Source organism: Mercenaria mercenaria, unplaced genomic scaffold (assembly GCF_021730395.1).
Source record: "Mercenaria mercenaria strain notata unplaced genomic scaffold, MADL_Memer_1 contig_4867, whole genome shotgun sequence".
Lineage (NCBI taxonomy): Eukaryota > Metazoa > Mollusca > Bivalvia > Venerida > Veneridae > Mercenaria > Mercenaria mercenaria.
Genome location: NW_026463130.1, coordinates 37,965 through 56,946, shown reverse-complemented (window position 1 = coordinate 56,946; position 18,982 = coordinate 37,965).

Sequence of the window (18,982 nt, the reverse complement as noted above, 5' to 3'; positions counted from 1 at the left end):
CATTGTACTTATATGTTTTAGACTGGCACACAAAAATTTGAAATTACAATTACATATTAAATACACGGTACTATACTTGCCAACATATACTTTATTAATCTATTTATTTTGTTTGGTTTAACGTCGCACCGACACATTTACAGGTCATATGGCGACTAACCAGCTTTGATGGTGGAGGAAGACCCCCGGTGCCCCTCCGTGCATTATTTCATTACGAGCTACGAGCAGGCACCTGGGTAGAACTACCAACCTATCATATGCCAGCTGGATGACGTCTTTACATGAAGAATTCAACGCCCTGAGTAAGGCTCGAACCCACATCGATGAGAGGCAATTGGTTTGTAGTTAGCTACCTTAACCACCCGGCCACGGAGGTCCCCTTGTCAACATATACATTTATATATTACAATGCAATGCAGTACCGGGGTTCCATAGTCTACAATGAAAAGATTGACATATACGACTTATGACAAAGATAACTTTCTAATAATCATGTTACACAATTTTCAATATAAATCTTGAAGCTTATACAAACGAAATATTTTAGATTTCTCTTTCAAAATAAATAATTAATAGATAAGTCCTGAAATGTTCATTAATTAGCCTGACATACCGAAACTAGCTAAATACTTGCCGAAATGCAAACGTTTCACAAATTCTGTAGAAAGGAGAAAAATATACTTAACAAAAAAGAAAAGAAATAAACTGTCACTGATGTATTTGTTGTAAATGTGCTGTATTTATTGGAAATAAAAATATATTACAAAAAAAATGTAATTCAATTATTATACCAAAAATCTTACAAATAAAATTCTAACCTCGATCGAGCAAAATTTCTACTAAAAAAATCAAAGCGATATAAATTTGTCTGCTCTCAAAAATTGTTTTGCACTTAAGTATCTAGTCCAGTCTATTTATAGGGTTATGTCCCGCCGAATACTAGATTTTATGGGAATCATGACTATTTACATTTTCACGGTGATCACGATACAGCCGGAAATCTGACTACTCTGGCGCGGATATGAATTTGACAATTTAAGGCCCGTTATAGTGGCTTTGGGGATAAAGCATAAATAATTGAAGTTTGAAAAATATCAAATTTCGTTTTACTGAACCGAATTTGATCAAGTTTACATTGACATTCAAGTTATGAGAAAAACATGAGAAGAGTGTTATGCGTAAAATCTGACATTTACATCAATAACTCAAAAATTTAGAAAAAGATTATGCAATACCTGCATTTATACTACAGATACATTGAGGCCCGAATGTCAGTTTGTGACACACGTCCCTCCTTTAAAAAACATTTTTAATTTTCTTACATGAAGACAAAATGACATACTGTAAAGAACTAAAACAGTGTCGCTGTCTGTACAACATATCATATAGCCACCTTTCTACACTTTAATAAAATAATCTGCACCTTCATTTTTCTCTTCCAGAAATTGCTCTAATCCTGATCAAATATGGCTGCAATGCCAATGCCATCTCATCAACCTGAGTGTTTAGCTTTGTTTAAATAAGTGAGCGGCTGATGATCTGTTTCTAAGATAATGTCCTTACAGAACAAATACCGAAGAAACATCCACTGCCCTTACTATCGCTTAACATTGTTTCTTTATCTCTGAGTACTTTGTTTCGTAGGTAGCAATTTCCTACTAGCATACGCTACATGTAATTTCTCTCCATCACGTTCCTGAAGCAATAGAGAGCCTAAATCTGCATCTGAAGCATCTACTTTCAATATAAAGTCTTATCTAAATATGGCAACTTCAAAATAGGCGGACCTATTAAACTTGTTTTCAAAGTCTGTTTGAAAGCCTTTTCTTGACTTTCACACCACTCTACAAGATTTAGCTGACCCTTTTTTCGTCAAATCTGTGAGTGGAACTGCAATGGCGGCAAAACTTGAGATAAACTTTCTGTAAAATCCGACTACACCTAAGAATGAACGTATTGCCTCATAGGTTTTCGGTCTCTCGGCATTCTTTATGGCCTGTACCTTATTTGGAACTTGTTCAAGGTTTTGGACATCTAATATATGCCCAAAACATTCTAACTTCTGAAACCCTATAAAACACTTAGTCGGTTTTGCTGTTAACTTAGCCTCTCTTAATCTGGTTAACAACTCAGTAAGTCCTACTACATGTTCTGGTCATGTGATTGCATACACCAGGATATCATCAATGAAGCTATCTGAGTGCCCAAGGTCCTTTAAAACCTTCCGCATCAGTCTGCAGAACATTGCATGTGCGTTAACTAATCCAAACGGCATCTTACGGAATTGAAACAAAACTTTCGGGGTTTCAAAAGCAGTCATGGGTTTCGATTTTTCAGACACAGGAACCTGCAATAACTTTTGCTCAAGTCTAGTTTATGAAAATATCTATACTTAGATAATTTTGAAAACATTTCCTCCATCGTTACATAGGTTCGGCATCGAAAACTGTCAGTTTGTTTACCTGGCGGGAATCATTACAGAATCTGATACTGTTATCTTTTTCCCTAAAAAGGACATTTGGGGATGATAATGGAGCATTTGATGGTTCGATTACTCCCAACTAAAACATTTTGTCTACTTCCTCTTTCACTACTGGCTGCGAAAGAAAAGGAAAAGGATAACGCTTTACTTTTATTGGATCTGTAGTTGACAACTTAATATCATGTTCAGCTAAGTTGGTGTTTCCAGGAATATCTGTCAGTACATCTGAGAATTTTTCTAACAAATCTACTACTTCCTGCTTACATTCTACTGGTAACTCTGGCTTTATCTCTACATCTTTGTACGTTTCTGTACCCTGCTTTATAGGACATAAAACTATATCCTTTTATACTCTACTAAAAAACTCATCACTATTTTCACTCGGATCTAACCGATCGTAATCTTTCTGATCCTCCTCTACAATAGCTGCTCCAACCTTACTTAATATATCCTTATCTGGTATAGACTTACAATCATTTTTCCTTTCAAAGTACTGTTTCAGCATGTTTGCGTGAAAAGTTTTAATCTTTCCGTCTACATCTATCCTGTAATCTAGTATATTTACTACCTCGACTACTACGTTAAGAAATTTAAAATGCAACAACAATTTATTATGTTTCGTACGTAACAATGCAGGTACTTCACTACCTGCCTTAAACCTCCTATCTCTAGCCTTTCTAATTTAATACTTCTTGTACCTAGCACTACTTTTCGCTAACTGTTGCTGAGCTATCCTACAAGTATGCTCCAACTTTTCTTGCAAATCCATAACATACTGGTAAGTGGTTTTCACCTCATCATTCTCCGTGTTACAAGCCCATTACTCTCTCAGAACTGTTATCGGTCCAGATAGGATGCGTATTACCGTAAATTACGCTTTGAAATAATGCATGTACGCATGTAATTTTTAAGCATATATAAACGTTTGTAAAATAACAGAAACGCATGCAATGCCATTTTACTAGCGTAAACAAAATTTTAAATTCTGGATGTTTTACGTAACAGAGACTGGTCGGCATTAATTGCCCCTCATCGAACATACATAGATACTGAATACTCTATAAACTAGGCAAAACTATATCATACAATATTTCACCCTATTCTTTTCCATTGAAAGTTATGACGTTCATTTCATATGAATAGCAAAAGGAAAGGCACGAAAGTTACGTCACCGCTGCTTGGTTATAACGGATGGCTGTTTTGATGATTCCACGTATAGTAAGGGATTACGTTCCTTACATGGACTTGCAGTTGTTCCGCCTGGTGAACAGAATGACCGGGAAGCTGCTGATTTTTATATCAAATGCAACAAAAACTATTTCATTTCGTAGCTCAATGCATGCATTAACCAAAACGTTGGGAATTAATATTGATGGTACGGTAGTGTATTTTAAGTCAGTGCTGATTTAAGATATCAACTTCTGGTGCGGAGTAAATAACAAAAATGCTGAATTTAAACTGAACTGTAAACAAATAAAACTGATTTCTGTTTTTTTTTTCACATTTACAAATTTCCAGGAGTAAAATTACCCCTAGTCAACTCTTTACTCATTTACTAAAATATGATAAGTAAATACCCATAAGCCAAAAAAATATTTGTATCATAGCTCGGTGTTTTTCTTAACAAATTTTGTGCAGGTAAATGGTATAAACTGAGTCCTGGGTGCGATAACTAAAAGTGAGCAGGTATTAATTACCCGCACGCTAGTTACCGTAATGTTGGATAGTAAAGTATGCCAGCGTGTGTCGAACAGCATACAGCGAAGTGAATTTCATTAATTTTCTGCTCTCGCATTGATTTATTTTACCTGGGCTTTACACATTTGTAAAGCAAGAATTTTAAGTACTCGCTGAACTGCTGTATATGGCAGTGTGCAACGCCTACTGAACTACCATATATGGATGGCTATGATACAAAACAGAAAGAACATTAAAACTCTCGGATAAGCGAATTATATTCGGGGGCTACGTCCCCTCGTACAAATCGTTTACTCTCGAGTTTCAATGCTCTCTATAAAATGGAGCCCTGACTCAAAAGGAGAAAAACTCAAACTTAATTGCGGAAGTTCACGGTAAGCAAACAACATAGCATTCAAATACCTATCCCAATCTCTAGGTCTCTCCCTATACATACAACATTTGCTTCAAATTACCGTTTAACTTTTCTTCTAAACCGTTACACATAGGGTGATTCGGTGTTGTAGTTTACTGCCTTAATTACAATAATCTACTAACTTCTGCCATAAGGTCTGACAAAAACTGCATCCAGAGTCGGTAAGCATTTCCTCTAGAACTTCTAATATAATATACATATCTACTAATGCTTCTGCTACCCTCTCAGTTTCAATACTACGTAGTGCTATTGCCGCGGGATATCTAGTAGCATAATCTACCATAGTCAATATATACATCTGTATTTCTTATCAGTCATAGGTTTGATCGGACCAACAATGTCGACAGCGACTCTCTTAAACGGAGTATCAATCAAAGGCATTTTTCTTAAAGGAACTTTGCTTATTCTACCCTTAGCTATAGTATGTTGACATATACTACATGACTGACAATACCGCCTAACCTCTGTCATTACTCCTGGCCAGTAAAATTCACATAATACATTATCAGTAGTTTTCCTTATTCCTAAATGACCTGACAGTAACGAATTATGTGCAACTTTCAGCACAGTTTCTCTAAGACATTTAGGTACAACCGACTGTCTAGTTTTCTCTACATTCTGGGCGGTATACTCTCTATATAACAACTTTTTCCTTATCTCAAACTGCACTGAGCCTTTACCACTACACTGCTTAATCGTACCTTCCTCAGCCTTCTTTCTACACAATCTAAAATGTTATCATTCTGTTGCTTTTCCAAACATTCCTCTCTAAATATATCTAAAATCTGAGATGGAACTTTAAGTCTTACTTGCTTGTTAACTTTGGCCTGCGCCCCAGTTTCTACTGCTGACGCTAAGCTACTAAACTGAGGTTTGACCGCCCCTCTACATTACAGTTTATAACATCATTGGTAGGGTTATCTACAACAAATGCCTCTACTGTACCCTTGAAATACGGACAGTCAATATTTACTCTAGATACATCTAGCCTGTGTACACTCCCATCTATGTACTTACATCTACGTGTTTTCTCTACATACTGACTTGCTTCTACTAAGTCCCTTTTAACTATCACACATGTAAAACCTGTATCTCGCATAGCGATTATGTCCCTACCATAAAAAGATCCGAATTTTGTAGGACATGAACTTACACTAAGCGTACCTAACTCCTCAACATCATTGAGTTATATAATACTATTTCCATTCTCCGACTCCTATTTCTATCTCTATTTTTTCCTCTGCAACTACTCCTAGTTCGGTCACGACCTCTACCTCTATTTCTATCTTCCTTACTATATCTATTCTCCCCTTTGGAACTCTCCTGTTCCTGCTCTACCTCTGCATCTGCAGCTGCATTAGCACTATTACCGGCCTTTCCAGCTATGCCCTTAAAACCAGAATTAGTACAATTAGTACACCAAAGGTGGGATAATCCCTACCTCTATTCGCACCATTACTACTACCTCTATTAACAGTGTCTGCATTACGATTACTAGGAAAATGTCTCTTAGGTATTTCATATGGTTTATGGCCTCGGTCCTTATTGGATCGATTCACGACATACCTGGGACCTCCACGAGTGTTTGCGACAAATATGCATCTTCTGCTACATCCATACCTTTAACTAACCTCTTACTACTCAAATCTAAACATTTTCTTTTAGCCATCGTCAGTGAGTTAGAACTGACGTAACAAAGCGGCTTTCAGTTTATCATAGTCCTTCCGGTCTTCTAACAGAAGAATATCAAAAACCTCTCTCGCCGTACCTTTCAAAAGGAACGGTAAGTTAAGAAACTATATCTCTTTGTCCCAATCCTGCGCAACAGCGTACGTTCTTACACATTCAAGTACGCGTTCCATGGAATCAATTTTCTCATCAAAGGGAGACATCTTAACTTTTACCAGTTTCTTACTCATTATTTCTTAGTCTCTCTTAAACTTATGCTCTGTCTCTAATTTCTTACTTTCTGCTTCCTCCTTCCGTTTTTCAAACCCCCTAACTAACGTTAACTTCTGCATTTCCATTTCTAACTTATCATTTTCTATCTGTAAAATTCAAATTCCGTATTTCCTTCTGCAACCTATATTCTAACTCTGATCTTTCATTTTCTTCTTCTACTCTATCCTTCTCTGCTTCTACTATTAATTTCTCTGCTTCTAATCTATCTTTCTCTGCTTCTAATCTAGTTTGTCTTTCCTCACGATCCCTAGCCTGCTCTTCCTTAACAAAGTTACGTAACTCTTCTCCTTCGTAACATAACTCCTGTCCTTCCTTCGTTAACTCTACTACACAAGTAATGTTTAAACAATTACACTATTTCAACACAATATCATTCTACAGTACAACAGCTACAATAACAACCTGAGACACTAGTTAAACAATTGTGAGGGCATACTAGACTACACTAGTTTACATTTAGGCTTTATAGTTACCACTGAAGCTAAACCAATATACTTTACTCTACGTATATACTACACACATGTCCTCACTGAATAAGAATACACTAAGCTGCGCAACAGTAATATGTGTCAATCAAGATTGCATAGGCAAAAATAAACAATGTACAGTGACAGTAGGCTGTATCAATGTCCTTACCTAATCAAGTAATGATCAATTGTAACTAGTGAAAACACTTTAGTGTAATAAATAAAACAAAAATAAACCACAGTGCTTTATCATATGATAAAGTGTAGGAATAACACAACTGTGTAGCACTACAACATAAGAGTAGGTTAAAGTATATGAAAGTAACAAGCTTGCTAACACACACAAATTAAAATACTGTATCTTGTATGTATACAGTACCTTTATATACAATAGGATCACTGGGAGAAGTAGGACGACTCACAAGTAAGAGTGAGTAAGAGTAGGATAACTCTCCTTGTCAAGGCTGGTCACTCTCAGCTCTGATATATGGTGGCTTCATCATAGAGTGACATAAATAAACCGAAAAGAAAAATAAAAGGAACGACCTCACCCCATATTCCAGGTGTCGTATGCAACTGTCTATCAGTCGATGACCACTAAAGCTGGTTGGCTGAAGCTGTGGACCTTTCTTGTCTTATTTTTGTTTTTACATTTTTGTTCATATAAGTATACACATATTGCACATGTTATACATTTTAAACACTTACAGATATTGTATATTGAAAACGAAAATAAAAAACATACTACATAACAATAACTTAATATAACCAATATTAATATAGTGTGTAATCTGATATAATTAAAAGTTTTTGTTTTATGATGTGGGGATAGAAAATTTAGAAAAAAAAAGCCCCAAACTATTGTGAGCAAGAATGTTTATATTATATTCTGCGCTTCTGCATTTATAAATATGAGAGTTCAGGTTATATAATCATTCCATTTTGTGTTAAATATATCTATTTTGTCTTTCAAAGGTGCTATTACTCGTTCAATACCAATACGACGTGTTAAATAGTTTGAAAGATTCAATTTTGGGTACATTTTTGTTATACTTGCATTTACTTGGTTGGCTAATATCAAAATGAAGTTAACTATTTTTCTTTTTCTAGTATTGTTTCTCCTTCTAACCCTAATGACACTGTTCTATAACTAAGGATATCTAACTGAATATTTTAGTTCTGAGAATTCTTTGTAGATAAACCCAGACTTGTTGTTGTATTATTTGACATTCCCAAAAATGTGCCTCTGGGTTTCTGGGACCATTGAACAAAAATCACATAACCTAGAATTTGTGAGTTTGCATTTGTACAGATAATTGTTATTTGGTATTATTCTCATTAGGTATTTATACTGATATTCTCTTAACTTTGAATCGATGGTACACTTTGTTGGTATTGTGAAAACATGTTTCCAACTAATTTGTTCTCCTAATAATTCTGGATCCCATTTCTTTAGATTTTTGTTGCTACTGTGTGTTTGTTTAATTTGTAATTCATACAACTTTTTATTCATTTTTATAGTCTGATTAATTTTATCCATTAAATATCCAGTTCCAAGTGTTAAGTTGATTTGCTCGCTCTTCATCTAAGTGTTTTTCCCATTTTTTGTCAATTGCTCTTCTCAATGTCAAATAGTTAAGAAATTCATCAGTTTCAATACCACATATATACTGCATTTGTTCAAATGTTAAGAGATGTTTAGTTCGGAAGTCAAAAATGTGTTCCGTGTATAAAATGCCTCTTTCCAACCAAGGTTTGTAAAGGAACAAGTTTCCATTTGTCTGTTTTATATTTGAGTTATTCCATATTATTTCTTTCGAGTAGTTTTGTATACATGGTTTATAATTAATTGTGCACCAGGATATTACTATCTCCTTAAGAAATGTGAACTTGAAATTTAATTTAGCTGCATCTGCTTTGCAAGTATTATATTTAGATATATGTTCTTAATATTTTTCTAGGTCTTTGTTATAAACTTTATAGGTCTTTGTTATAAACTTTATTTTGCATTACTTTTATAAGTGATTCTTTTTACCCAGCTTGCCTTGATTGAATTTAAGAAGCTGTCTGTATCTAATATTTTCAATCATCCATTTTCATATGTTTGTATAATTGTATTTTGAGATATTTTATCAGGTTTGGAATCCCACAAGAAGTCAAACATGAGATTTTTAATTATTTTCATTCTATTTTCTGTTGGATTATTTAATATTGTAAGTGGGTATATCAGTTTTGGAAATGCGAATGATTTAATTCCTGTAATTTTACCTATTAAAGAGAGTTTCCGTCTTCTCCATTTGTACAGTGTATGTTGAAATGCATCTATCTTAGGGTCTAAATTCATTTCTACTACTTTAGTTGGGTCATTTGTAAAGTGTATACCTAGAGTTGAGGCCTCATTTGACGACCAAATACATTTCTTTGTTTTGCAGAAGGTTATATTTGTATGCCGCAAGGACCCTATTCTCAGTACAGTACATTTTGATATATTTAATTTCAAACCCGATATCTGACTAAACTTTTCAAATGATGTGATGAGATTTTGAAAGGACCTTTCTGTGCCATCTAAGAAAAAACTTGCATCATCAGAAAAAAAAATGTTTGTTTCATTTCAGTATTTAGCATTTTAAGTCCTTTTATATTTATTATTTATATATTGGGATAGTTTTTGAATGCCTATTATGAATAGTTAAGGAGAAAGTGGACAACCTTGTCTTACACATTTTTTTCTATATAAAAAATCAGAAAAGTGCACATCATTGGTGATGCAGCTTTTTGCGTCTCTGTAAAACAGCTTTATCCAACTATGTTTCACCGAAGTATTTTAAACATTTGAAAATATAGGACCTTTCTTCTCTTGTCTGAGGTAAGTCGTCACTCTGAAAAATCGATAAAAATATTATATGTGTGACAACAATAGAACAAATCAAGAGGAAGCTTCACAAACATTTGCTGCTGTTCAATGAGTGTTAATAAAGTTCGAATAGCTACTGTTTCCGGTCGACCATCCCACTTCTGCCACCAAATGTGACAGGATGGACGAACCGGGGACAAAAGAGAGTTTGAGATTTCAACCTTCGCCTTCCCCTTCAACGTCTCTTGCGAAGTTAACGTATGAAGTTGAAGTTCGATTAAAAATCCTTGAGATTTTAAACTTTAGAATGAACCTTACTTCTTTTAATTATTTTCGTTTTATTTTGATATTAATTGTCCGAAAGGGCAGGACTTTTACAATAGGTTTTAAAAAGAAAAATCAAATAAAAACATTTCAATTAATATAATCAATGCATGAATATTAGTGCGATTACGATATAAAAAAGAACAACAAAAAACGAAACAATGTGAACAATGTAAAAAGTCGTTGGTGTTGCTCCGATAATTTAGGTTTTATATAAAACGATGTCAGTATACAATGCACGGTTGTAAATCATACATGAGAGGAAATAAAAATGATAATAATATTAACGTATTCTATTGTTGATGGTGTTCTTGAAAGATAATATAGTTAATATTTCTTAAACAGTAACACGAGACACCGACTATTACAAATGCATTTCTCGATATACTTTGAAGTTAAGTTAAATATATGCGATAATGTAAACACAAAATACATGACAATAAAATATAAAGGACAGATTCATCCGTTATGGTGTTGACTAGTATTTCATACTTTTTCTTAAAGGTTTTTTTTACTTTGAATTGGTACTTTGTACATCGAATTCCTTAAAAGACGCATTTTACTTGTAGACTCTCACAAACAATGTACCTGATGAAAATCTAATCTTTTAAAAGATATGTTGATAACATCAGCTAATATACACAATTTATGAATACATTTAACAAGCGATTTGAAACAAATGTACGATACTCTCGTGATATCATACGTTTTGGTATCATGACACTCTGTATGACTCTGTATAATGCCAAACTCTCAGACAGCACAATGTAATCGTGCCAAGTCACCAGTTGTCTAGCGAAATAGTCAAGAAATGTTAGATGGAGACGAAAATTGTCGCACAAAATAACATGTGGCATATATACGTATTTGTTTGAATATACTATTTCATAAGTAAAGCATGTGCAGATCCAGGAACTTTGGTTAGAGGGACACCAACTTTAAAGAGGGGGAGGGGGAGGGTCACATTGAGTTTCAAGACCGATTTTCTTTGCAAAATGTAAAAATCAAGGGGGGGGGGGGAATGACCCACAATGCCCCTCTGCCAGGCTCTGGGTCCGTTCATGTAAAGAATGGAGTTATCCCATACGGCTAACAGGAATCTTCTCGCATCATAGATCTGAAATTGTCCGTCTTACTGGTACCATTTTATGTTTATAATTTAAACGCAATTGTCGTATTAAGTGTCCGACAGAAATAGATTCATTTTATTTTGAAGTGAAAATATAACGTTCCACCAAATGATAATCGCGCATTATTATTCACTTTTCAAGTAAAATGACTGTCATGCCATGTGCCTCCATCCAGATTTTAGTCTTTGATGACGAGTATGTGGACAGAGTAGGTGTAAAAAGACTGAAGTTTTGACTTTCGTGATATCACATCTTCGGACGTTCGAAACTTCACTTCATACGACAAAAAGGCCCATCTGGTATAATCGATACCGCCTAGGGATACAAATATGCCATAAAAGTTAAAGTCTGAACAAAATATCAAAGTTTCTCAAAATAGTTGATATCTTCATACTTCCAGGTTCACTTCAATGTATTTAGTTAAAATCATTAGCCATACAAAACTTCATTATTCTTATACTTATTGATAGTGTTTCGCATCAAATTTAGTCTAATTATACATATGAATAGTCAACTTAATAAGCAGAGATCCCGAAACTAAGCTTTTTATTTCACATAGTAATAAAGAGAAGTCTTAGACTTACTTGATATTACATGGGAACCTTTAGTAGCAACGTCTGATATAAATGAAATACACGCATATCGGTGACGTTTTACCCCAAATATATATGAGAGACTTTGAAGGGGAAGGCGAAGGTTGAAATCTCAAACTCTCTAATAACTACCATAACAACTTAACACCCATTACAATATTTACAAGTTTATTTACAGAAAATGATTATTTACAATGAATGAAGGAAAGAAAAGATGTTATTATAAGATGAGAATGAACAGAAAAATAAAAAAAATAAAATAAATAAATAAGAAATCTAAGCTCAGTATATCTTTCTAGAATATATACAGTTCTAAAACAAATACAGTTTTTTTTCTACCGTGGCGTATCACTAATGTTTCCTTTTACTTCAAACTGAAAGAAGCAGAAAAAACGTACCTTCAAATAAAGTCCCTCTAAAACGTTGACTCCTTTTTGGCTCCCTATGTTGGTAGGTGTTTGTATCCCTGAGCTGTCTCAGTTGTCAACAAAAATCATCGACTTTGCGGTTAAGGCACAAGCTCTGCGGTGGGAAAATCACACCCAGGCGAGTATACTACAGCGAAGTAAGGCCATAAAACTGCTCATTTGGGTAAACTATACCTCCGTAGGCTCCCATAAATAATATGCGCTACTAATACAAAAAAATATGTGTTACTAAGCTTATACGTCACGTGATTACAATATGTCACTTATTACTTCCATTATTTCTCAAACTAATCACTTACTAGTCTTAAGTTAAAGTAGGAAAAAGAAATAAAAGCTTGTGAAGATTATAGATAAGATGATAATAAACTGCAGCTATTGTTTACAACCATAAAGTAACACAATGATATGCAAATCAAACGTTATACAATAGCTGGTGTGGCTGTAATATCTATTACCATACATCAAAACTGACATAGTATTTATATGCTATAGACTGGCACACAATAAAATCAATTTACAATTACATATTATATACACGGTAATATACTTGCCAACAATTACATTTACATAATACAATGAAATGAGGTACCGGGGTTCCATAGTTTACAATGAAAAAATAGAGAAAAGTGGAAACTTCACATGTCGCTCAACACGACAAAAACGAAAATGTTGCAGGCTCGGTTTGATTGAGCCTGTTCATGGACGGTAGTGGAAATGCATGCTACCGTCCACGCCCTCTAGCCCCGGGTTGAGCAGAACTCAATATTTACACATGCTAAAAGTACAAAAAGCAATTTAGAGACATCCGCAGATGTATTCAAACGGCGGTAAACATGGAACCTTCAATGATACACGTGTTGAGGCGTGTAATTCCATGAAGAGCGGCGTTTGGTCCCCAGATAAAGTAAAGGGTTTAAGACTGACATCTACGACTTATGACAAAGATAACTTTCTAATAATGATGTTACACAATTTCCAATGTAAATCTAAAAGCGTATACAAACGAAATATTTTAGATTCCTCTTTCGAAATATATAATTGGAAAAGTCTGAAAAAATTAATTAATTAGCCTGACATACCGAAACTAGCTAAATTCTTGTCGATAAGTAAACGTTTTGCAAAATTCTGTAGAATGGACATATATGTACTAAATAAAAATTGTAATTCAAAAATTATACAAAAAATATAACAAATAAAATTCTTACCTCGATCGAGCAAAATTTCTACTTAAAATTCAAAGTGACAAAAATTCGTCTGTCTTTCAAATGTTTTTGTGCACTTAAGATATTTAGTCCAGTCTATTTGTAGGGTAATGTCCCGACCAATGCTAGATTTCATGGAACTCACCACATAGGCGTGAACTCTGATTATTTACATTTTCACGGGAATCACGATATAGCCGGGAAATCTGACTACTTTGGCGCAGATATGAATTTGACAATTCAAGGCCCGTTTCAACTTTATTATTACTGAACCGAATTTAATAAAATTCATATGGAAATTCAAGTTATGAAATACAGAAAAACATGAGAGGTGTCTTATGCTTAAAATCTGATATATATCTCAATAACTCAAAAATATAGAAAAAGATGATGCAATACCTGCATTTAAACTACAGATACATTGAGGACCGTATGTCAGTTTGTGAAAAAAAACCAAAACATTGGAGGTTTTTTACTTTTTAGCTTTCTATTTTATTTAGTTTTTCATTTATATTATTGAATATTCCCATTATATATAAAAATGGAAATAATTAATTGGTCAGATAGAATCTAACATAACTTCTTGCTTCTATAGTAATTTCATCAATTATCAATATGTCTTCATTTGGTTAAATTCTAAACATTCATTTGCTTAAATAAATTTCAATTTATGCGATTACTCCACCAGTCAAACTTAAACGAATTCAAATTTTTACCAGTGATAATGTTTATTTCGATTATGTATTCCCCGTCTTGTTGGACGTGAAATACATGTTCTTCTTCTCTTTGATAATTGTAACTGATATATTCATAATTTGTTTTAATAAAACTTTTATAATCTATATTAGCTTGTAATCCAAAAAAATGCAGATAAGTTTTTGGTTGTTTTTGTTTTTGTTGTAACTGTTTATCTTCAATATCATAATTTTCAGCGAGCCAACATATTAGTAATAATTTACATGCTGTTGTCGCAGTATTAAAAAAAGTAGCACTTTAAGTCTTCTTTAGAACGTGGCTTTCCCTCTTGGATATTCTTTCTTATTTTTACTGTTTCTAGTTCTTCTTATACTGCTTTATAATTTTTATTAAGTTTAAGAATAACATCAGCCAAATCATCAACTCGTTTGTGGCAACATCAGAAGCAGACAAATTGTCAGCAGTAATTTTTGTTCAGTAATGTTTGTGTTTCTGGTTTTAAAAAAGCATTTTATACTTCAGTAACTGCTTAAGCATTATTGGTAATTGATTCTCCTTGTTTAACTGATTTTTTTTAACTACAAAGTCCAGATGATTTTCTACTTTTAAATTTTAGTATTACATGTACTGATATCTTTTTGTAATATATTTGTTAGTGTAATTAGTAAAGTCCGAGTACTTTTCATTGTGACCTTCGGTTGTGTTATAGTGGCATAATCACTTGAATCAATATTAAATTTAATTTTCGTCTTCTGGCCTGTTTCGTTGGGCCCTTAAGGTTGTTTCCCTCGTTGCTCTGTCTTCTGCAAAGGCATTGAGTACATGCGTTTTAAGTTCTTAAGGATTTTTATATTATATCTACAAGGGCATCTTTGTGTTTTCCATACACACCTTCTGTTGCCTTTACGTATGTTAGGGTTTCACCTGGCGGGGATTACTTTTATTTACACTGTCTTGTGACTTTGGAACATGGTGGGGGTAACAGTGAGGTTAGGTGCACCATAAACTGGTTTAAACTACTCCCCAGTAGTGGTTTTGCCACTGACCGTTCCAAGCGGTGCCCCACTGTGTTCCTGTATTTGTTTGTTTTGTCCTGTTGTGTCCATTTTAGTGTGTCATGTGCGAAAGTTGTTCGTGTGTGTTTTCGGGGTGACTGCGTTTTTTGAACGTGGCTTTCCCTGTTGGATATTCTTCGTTTTTTTTTTGTTTTTTTTTGTTTTTTTACTTATACTGTCGTGTTGATTAAATTTTTTTTGCATCATTAAAAACTCCCTTATTATATAAATTCAGTAAAGTTTTATCTTAAAACTTATTTTGCTTGTCAACATATAAGAAATCATATTTTGTTATATTGCATTATTAAAGGAATCACGATCTATATTTTGTTCATAACAATACAAGTCATATCATTTTCCCTTTTACCTGGACCTTCAAGCAAAATATAGCGTGAACAGGTAATACGGATGCAGGGCTCCAGATAATTATTTGGCCTATAAGTATTTACTCATCATATTTTTTTTTTGTGAATGAGTAAAGAATGTCTAGGGGTAATTTTACTCCTGGAAATTTGTTAATGTGAGAAAACAGAAATCAGTTTTATTTGTTTACAGTTCAGTTCAGCATTTGTGTTCTTTGCTCCGCACCGGAAGTTGATAGTTAAAATCAACAACTGAACACTGATTTAAGATACACTAACGTATCATCAAAATCTATTCCCAATTTTTTGATTTACGCATGCATTGAGCTAAGAAATGAAATATTTTTTGTTGCATTTGACATTAAAATCGGCAGATTCCCGGCCATTCTGTTCAACAGACGGAACAGCTGCAAGTCCATCTGAGGAACGTAATCCCCGACTATACATGGATATCGTTAAAACAGCGATCCGTTATTGGTCAAAGGCATTTGTAATGCCGATTTGCCAATAAATGAAATGAAAATGAAATGTTATTACCAAGCAGTGGAGACGGAACTTTCGTGCCTTTCCTTTCGCTGCTCATATGAAATGAACGTCATAACTTGCAATGGAAAAGAATAGGGTGACATATTGTATGATATAGTTTAGCCTAGTTTATAGAGTATTCAGTGCCTGTGTACGTTCAATGCGGGGGGAATTAATGCCGACCATTTGTTTACGCTAGTAAAATGGCATTGCATACGTTTCTGTAATTTCATAAACGTTTTTATACGCTTAAAAATTATCAGACATGCGTATATGCATTATTTTAGAACGTAATTTACGCTAAAATGCATCTTATCTGGAGCCCTTCCGGATGTCGTTTGGTGTTTTATGGTAAGACTGACTTATACAAATAACAGAACAGTTTTTGTGGCGTCCTTGAATAAAGTATTTTGTTATTTCATTTTTATTTTTTGTTTCTTCACATATAAAATCATTAAATACTACTACTCTTTGTTTCTCTGATTCAAGGCTTCGCAATCAGTTATTTCATTATTTGAATATTGAAGTTTTTCATTTGAATCTACTTTATTTTTTTTGCAATTTCCTTTAAGCGCTGTATTAAATCCTTATGTATAGATTGTTCCAAGGTATTAGCATACAGGTAAAATCTTTCATAATATTATGAGGTTTCGTAGCAAATGCATGAGGGTGTTTGTTTTTCCTGACCCCAAACATCCACACATTAACATTCTAAAACATTAATCTGGCATAAAAGAATAATATTGCTTAAAGTTATTATATTTATCACTTTTTGTATCATAATTTGGAATATCTATTATGTAATAATATTGCATTATCTTAAATAATATTACAATATTTTACAATACCTTACATTATTATATAAATGCAATCTAAACTTTATAAAAGAAGAAAAATAAAAAACTTAGTCGGCAAAAAAGGTAAGAGATTTTAGAGATGAAATAATGAGAGAAAAACATAACAAAGGCTGCCAACTGAGAAATGTATTGTGAAATTTATAAACCAATTACAGAAGGAATAAAAAGGGAAAAAGAAAAATTATCAAGACAATTTAAATCATTGCCTGGAATCGAAAAACAATTACAAGCATTACCTGAAATCGAAGAGCAATTAGCTTTACTTCCAAAAATTGTATCAAAATATTTGTCAAAAGGTATTACTGAATTAACTGAAGTTTGGCAAGAAGCACAAAAATCCAAAAGACAACAAGTCGCAGAACCAACTGAATATATAACAGTAGATTGGGGAGATGAACCTGTTAAGCGGATACCTAAAGAAAAGGTTAAAAAAAAGTTAGAAGATTACGGAAGAGAAAATATGAGAATAACCGAAAAACCGGTACCAACAACAAGAAAACAAGATGAGGATGAAGCAACCGAAGAATCAGAAAAAGAGTTGGGAGCAATGTCGTTCGATCCGGAGGTATTAGATAAAGAAATTGATCAAGAACTTTTAGAAACAGAAAAATATGTTTATCTAATTTTACAGCAACTCTAAGGATCCAAATGAAAATATTTACTAGGAAAGAAGTAGAAAATATTATAAGAAATGCATCGGATGATATAAAAGAATTGGATAATGAATCTGGCGGAATAAGTAGAATGAAAAACCCCACAAACCTCGATAAAAAGAGCAAACAAAAATCAATAACAGCCAAGTCAGATAATTTAAAATGATATAGAGAAGCGCTCAATGATATACTCACAATCCCTATAAAGTTTCTACAGATTTTAGGTAATTTATTAATTGATCTTAATAAACTTTATGGTCAAAACATATTGTTTTCAAAGGATCGAAGAAGTGGAAAAAGAAGTAATGAATATGAAGGAAGATGATGATTTAATTGTTCTGATTACAATGATAAGAAACATTCAATACTTTCTAGGAAAATATTTAAAGAATTAACAGAAAAATCATAATTGCCTATCAATAAAAGATCTATGAAATCTAAGAAAGCAATTAGGGGACAAGACAAAAAAAGAAACCTTGTCAACCAATTGATTTTCCTTTGCATAACATACATATGACATACAATTTCATATACAATGTCAATGATATATATATAGTCAAAACACATGAACTTAACATGTTTCGAATCAAAACTACGTCAGATTCAATATGAATATTATGCAAAGAGTTTGGGAATGTAAGAAAAAAAGGAAGGAGAAGGAAGTAGAGGAGAAGGAAAAGAGCTATGTCGCTTGGGAGTTCTAACATTTATTAATGAAAAAGTAGATTAAAAATGAGGAATAAAGGATGATCGTTTCCTGGTTTCAATAGTAAGAACTCAATGCTAGTACATGTACGAGAGTTTTAGGGGTTGTAAAGTTTAGTTTAGTCAGCTATTATATTTCATTAACTTTGACCATTTTTTTCATGTCTATCTAAATTTTTTTGCATCAATGCGATTTCTTTTTCAATTTTTATCCTAGCTTTCAAGTATTGTACAAAGCAGTCAAACATTGGAATGTTTTTGCTGTACTTAGATTTAAATATAAAATATTTACATAATTTTATTATATAGTTTAGAACATCATTTTTCTTATTTTTTTGTGCGAATATATGTCTTTGATATTCAGTTTCAGTTCAATTCCTTTAGTAGGCAAAATATTTTGTATATTGTTCCAAAAGGCTTGTACTTTGGGGCATTCCCATATTATGTGTTCAATTGTTACTGTATTCATGCAGCAGAAGTCACAAAGGTTACTAGGGGCTAGCTTACAGATAAATAGATATTTATTTGTGGGCAACAGACGCATTAGAAATTTGTATTGAAAACTGCGTAGATT